Genomic DNA, 6,255 nt, shown 5'->3' with positions numbered 1-6,255 from the left:
AGCATATAAACATGATACATACACTCAGAATAAAAATTGATGTAAATATGAGATTTGTTTACAAAGCAGCTGTGTAGGTGGTGTTGGAAGAATTACGTTTTCTCTAGTCAAACACTGGGGGGTAACTGTAGAAAAATATTCTTTTTGTATGCCTTTACTCTATGTATAGCAATTCACGACCCTTGTGGGTTTAGTGCTTTTTATAATAATAATAATAATAATTAATAATAATAATTTTATTAATAATAATATTATTATTATTTTCATTCACTCTAAAAATGGTGTGTTGCTGTTTGTTTATTCTGAACTAACTTGTACAACTTGTGCACAATGTAAGAGTATTTGTATTGTGAGGTAATTATTATTAAAATAAAAAAATATTGAGGTAAATGTTTTACAAACTCTTACAAATGGACGTGAATGAACTAAAAGTAGACACACATTAATACGCATTTATTTCGCCTGACGAAGTGATCGTCCACTACCTGTTCAGTTTGTGTTCTTACATTGTCTCAACTCTGTATCTCGTTCTCTCTCTCGTTTACTCTTTCGTTAATATAATTTAGTGTAAACTTGCTGTCTGGCATTTATATGCATTTATAAATGGAAAAAATGGAGTTCTGCTTTCCGGCAATGTCTGCTTTCCGGCGACAGCCTGGAACCTAACCCGCCGTATAAGTGGGGCCCTACTGTATTTGGGAGATGATTTGTCAGCGGATGGATTTATAAAGGATGAAGTAAACCATAAAATTGATGAAGGAAAAAAGTGAGTGGTGCATTGAGGTATCTGTGGAGATGATGAACGTTATCCATGGAGGCAAAGAAGGGAATGTACGAGAGTATAGTGATACCAACACTTATATGGGTGTGAAGCATGGGTTGTAAATGCTGCAGCGAGGAGGTGGCTAAAGGCAGTGGAGATGTTGTGTCTAAGGGCAATGCATGGTGCAAATATTATGTAGAGAATTCATAGTGTGGAAATTAGGAGGTGTGGAGTTACTAAAAGTATTAATCAGGGGGCTGAAGGAGGACTGTTGAGGTGGTTTGGTCATTAACCCCTTCAGGGTCCAAGGCCAAAATCTGAAGTGGTGCTCAAGTGTCCAAGAAATTTTGAAAAAAAAAAAAATTATTTTTTCTTACAGAATTAAAGAGCATATTTTTGTGAAGGTAATAAGACAAAAAAAAAAATTCTGATCAGTACTTACCGAGATACAGTGCCAAGAAGTTTGTCAAAAATGATGTGGTGGCGGCAACATCGACGAATTCCACATACGCGCATTACATTATTTTGCGGTTTTGTTTTTTCTTTTCCAATTTTTTTCTATTCCTACTAACATTTGGGGCCTGAGAGACCAATACTGTATATAATGTATATATATATAAACTCACTGTATTGAAAACAATAACCGCACTAAAGTTATTATCATATTATTGTTTACCACTGTTGTTTATTACAATAAACATGCACAAATCTTGTATAATACTAATGTTCTATCATATATTTACATATTTACAATCACTGGACATGGTTTTAGAACTGCTGGAGCTTGTGGAACTCCTTGAAACAAGGCACCATGCACAGAGGCACCTTACATTCCTCACACATTAACCGAGTGTCTTTGCGTCTTTGTTGCCGTCGTTTTGTTTGTGCACAGACGATGCATCTCTTCTGAGGAAATTTCTTCTGAGTTGAAGGAAGTTGTATTATGAAATGATCACCTTCCCTCCTCAAACGCTTGGGTATATCCTGAGGAATTCGAGGACCGTGTTGTATAGCAGGTGTTCTTACCTGGTACTTCATTATGAGTTGTCTGACAACAGACAAACAAAATTCACCATACGGTGGTCTGTTGCCAGTCTTTATTTGGTACATATTATATGCATTGAGCATTGAAATGTCCATGAGATGGAAGAAAAGTTTCATGTACCACTTGTAACTCTTACGAACACAGTCAACAAAACCAATCTGCATGTCACATTTGTCAACCAAGCGCATGTTTTGTGTATAATCAATCACTGTCACTGGTTTTCGAATACGTTCATTAGTCACTCGATCAACTTTGCCACTGTCTTGCATTTCATTACGGTGAATGGTTGTCAACAATGTGACATCTCGTTTGTCATGCCACCATAATGCCATGGTGTCATTGGCAGTAAACACCTGCACGTCATCACCACGAGCACCTGCGTTGAGCCTGGGCATATGTTTACGATTAGAACGCACTGTGCCACACACATCTGTCTTGTTCACTCGCATGAAATCACTGAGTAATGGGCTTGTGTACCAGTTATCGGTATATAATGTATGCCCCTTACCAAGATAAGGTGCCATCATGTTTCTCACTACGTCACCTGAGATACCCAATAACATCTTGGTATCTTTCAATGTTTTACTACCCGTGTATACAACAATATCCAACACCAGGCCACTGTCACAATCACAGAGTACGAACAGTTTTATACCAAAGCATTTCCTCTTGCTCGGTATATACTGCTTGAATGACAGTCTACCTTTGAACAAAATCAAAGACTCGTCAATTACAAGATTCTTGAATGGATAAAAGCATATGCTGAACTTTTGTTTGAGATACATGAAAACATTTCTAATCTTGTATAACCTGTCACTTCTGTCAGGCCTGGTTTTGTCAGAGAAGTGCAACATACGTAAGAGTAAGATAAACCTGTTCACTGGTATGATTTCACTGAAGACCGGGATAGAAATTAGCCGATCTGTGGACCAGTATGCTTTTATATTATGCTTATAGACGTGAGGCATAAGCATTATTGTTGCAAAAAGCAAATACATTTCTGCAACAGTCGTCTCTTTCCACCTGTGTAGTCTTGACTGTGGTGATAAGATCGTATTTGCCATGGTGTACTCAAAATACTTATTACTTTCCCTGACAATAATTTCCATCAATGGCTGGTCAAAGAATAATTCAAAGAATTCCAGTTCATTGGCCGTGGTTCCAAGGGGACAAGTAGGTAGAATTCCACTTTGAGAGTCATCAAAGTGGTGAGGCTTGGGAACAAAATTGGGGTTTTGCTGCCAATCCCACATACGGTTTGCTGGTGGATACTGGACATCATAGGCTGGTTGTGCGGGTGGTTGTGGTGGGCTGGTGGCTGGTGCTCCGCTTTGTCCTTGAACTGACGAGTCAGCAGCGTGGGTCCCAGCGTGGCCTGGTGAGTCACGCATGGCGGTGCCACTACCATCACCACTAACACCATCCACTGATGCCTGTGGTCTATCCATGCCAAGGGTAGCCATATCATCCTCACTATCACTACCTAAAACTGGTGTAGGGCCACGGGATGTACTCCGGGATGTACTCCGTCCCCTGGGCACAGCATAGGGTACACTACCCGAGCGCATGCGGCGGCGAACATACCGACGCTTCACTGGTGAATATGATTCCTCAATATCACTACTCGAATGATCGTCGAGCGCAATAAAATCACAATCCACGTCACTATCATCATCATTACTGAAGTCAGAGGCCTGGCCACGCGAAAATATTAGTTTTCTCTTGCGTTGAGGAACAACCGACCGTGAGTCACGAGTGCCCACACCAGAGGTAGAAGGTTGAGGATCGTCAGGGTTTTCTGCACTATTATCGATATCCTGGTCATTCTTTTCGGTCACTAACTGATCAAAGCCGTAGAATTCGTCTATTTCCACTTCCATCAGTGTCAGAACTATCAGATAGGAAGAGAAGAGCCCCAATTTTCCGGGGAGTGAGAGCTGACTTGCGACGAGGCATGGTGAACAAGGGTAACTGAGCCGGCGTTCCCACAATGCTATGCGGGTGCCTAGATTTTTTGTTTATGGCGCACACCCACCACGCAGACCCATTCTCTCACATGTAGGCCTATGAGCGTTTTCGCCCTAAATTTGACGGCGCTAGAATTTTGGCATAGATCTACGGTTTGGACACTCAACGTGAAGCCGTAGATCTACGGGACGGGCCCTGAAAGGGTTAAGTGAGAATGAAACAAAGTAGAATGACTTAGGGAACGTGTAAATCTGTAAAGTAAAAGGACACAAGTGCAACTAATGTGACATTTTTATTGTGGCAACGTTTCGCTCTCCAGGAGCTTTGTCAAGCCATTAGAAACAGTACCTGGACACAGAGGGTATATATAGGCTCAGAGTGAGGTGCAATACTAGTGGTGGTAGTAGTAGTAGTAGTTGTAGTAGTAGTAATACAATATAGTAGAGCAATTAACTTGCACTTTAGTAAAAGGATATAAAAGATATTACTTGGGTAACATAAAAATAGGTTAGACAAGTATTTCTATAGGAGGCTGGATAGAGAAGGCCTGTTTCAATGTTCATTCTCTGTAAAGTGCTTGTGTAGTAGGAGAAACTATGTGATGGCAGGGTTTGCTGTTTTCAGGAGGAGTCTTGCTAAGACTTCAGAGATGGTGAAGCTGCCTTTGTTTTGTTTAATCATATTAGAAACAGTGGTTAGTTTTGATTCAAGGCACTTGTGTCTGCAGAAATTAGTTTCTTTGATCACTAATTGGGCATCCCTGAATTTCCTGAGATGATTGGTGGAATTTCGGTGTTGAGAACATTGAAACAGGCCTTCTCTATCCAGCCTCCTATAGAAATATTTGTCTAACCTATTTTTATGTTACCCAAGTAATAGCTTTTATATCCTTTTACTCATGTGCAAGTTAACTGTTCTACCATATTGTATTACTACTACTACTACCACCACTACCACTAGTATTGCGCCTTACTCTGAGCCTATATATACCCTCTGTGTCTATGTACTGTTTGTAATGGCTTGACAAAGCTCCTGGAGAGCGAAACGTTGCCACAATAAAAATGTCACATTAGTTGCACTTGTGTCCTTTTACTGTACATATTGTCGGTAATTCTACCAACATTATTACAACATGTAAATCTATTGGGGAAGGAAGGCGGGATAGGGGTCGCCCTTGAAAAGTTGGAGGGAAGGGATAAAGGAGGTTTTGTGGGCAAGGGGCTTGGACTTTCAGCAAGTGTGCACGAGCATGTTAGATAGTGAATGAATACGAATGGTTTTTGGGACCTGACGATCTGTTGGAGTGTGAGTAGGGTAATATTTTGTTAAGGAATTCAGGGAAACCAGTTAGCCAGACTTGAGTCCTGGAAATGGGAAGTGCAATTCCTGCACTTTAACCCCTTCAGGATTGGTGCCGTACTAGTACGCATAAATTCTAACGCCTTCAAATCTAGCGAGAGAAAGCTGGTAGGCCTACATATGAAAGAATGGGTCTATGTGGTCAGTGTGCGCAGTATAAAAAAAAATCCTGCAGCACACTGCATAATGAGAAAAAAAAAACTGACAGTGTTTTTCCTTTAAGACAGTGATTTTGCAGTGTATTTTCGTATGCTATTTATGGTTGTATTCTAGTTTTCCTGATCTCATTTTACAGAATGGAAGACATATTACAGAAATTGAGATAATTTTGATTGGTTTCACAATTAAAAATACCTTGAAATTGAGCTCAAAATAGCAGAAATGTTCAGTTTTTGCCAAAGTTCAAAAATAAACAAATCATGCCATGCATCCAATACACGTCAACTGGTGAGTCTAATATTCTTTCACAAGTGCGCTGATATTATTTATACCATTTCTACACTAATGCAGTAGTCTGCGTAACGGTAAATCTTCTATTTATTTGTGAGAAAAAAATGCAAAGTGGAAAGCAAAAGAAAAAAATGAGAGGGGGCCTGGGGACGTGACTAATGAACAGAAAAAAATGTTATTTTAGTGCCAGGAATGTCTGCCTTGTTTATTCTGGACCCTGTTTGGAAATTGGCATCTTTTGAAATTTGTGTGAAACTGGCAAAATTCTGACCACTTTATTGGATAGTTGGTAAATGGGTGGTTTCTTGTACTCATTCAGTAGAAAAAAATGGAGTTCTAGCGAAATAGTTATGATTTTTGTCGACTGGTACATTGGAATTGGCCAAAAATAGGGCTCAAAGTGGGCGAAATCACTGCTGCATAAACATCGTCGAGACTGCTAACTTTGCGAGAGCATAATTCCGCAAGTTTCCCATCAAATTTCATACTTTTGGTGTCATTATGATCAGGAAAAGATTCTCTATCATTTCATAAGATTTTTTTTTTTTTTTTTTCCAAAAAAATTTCTGACACTGAGAACAAGTTTAGGAGAGGGCCTGCCAACCCTGAAAGGGTTAACCCTTTGAAGGCCCGTCCCATAGTTCTACGGCCAGGGTCCAAGCCATAGTAC

Source organism: Cherax quadricarinatus, chromosome 34 (assembly GCF_038502225.1).
Source record: "Cherax quadricarinatus isolate ZL_2023a chromosome 34, ASM3850222v1, whole genome shotgun sequence".
NCBI classification, from domain to species: domain Eukaryota; kingdom Metazoa; phylum Arthropoda; class Malacostraca; order Decapoda; family Parastacidae; genus Cherax; species Cherax quadricarinatus.
Note: the sequence above shows the minus strand (reverse complement) of the source record.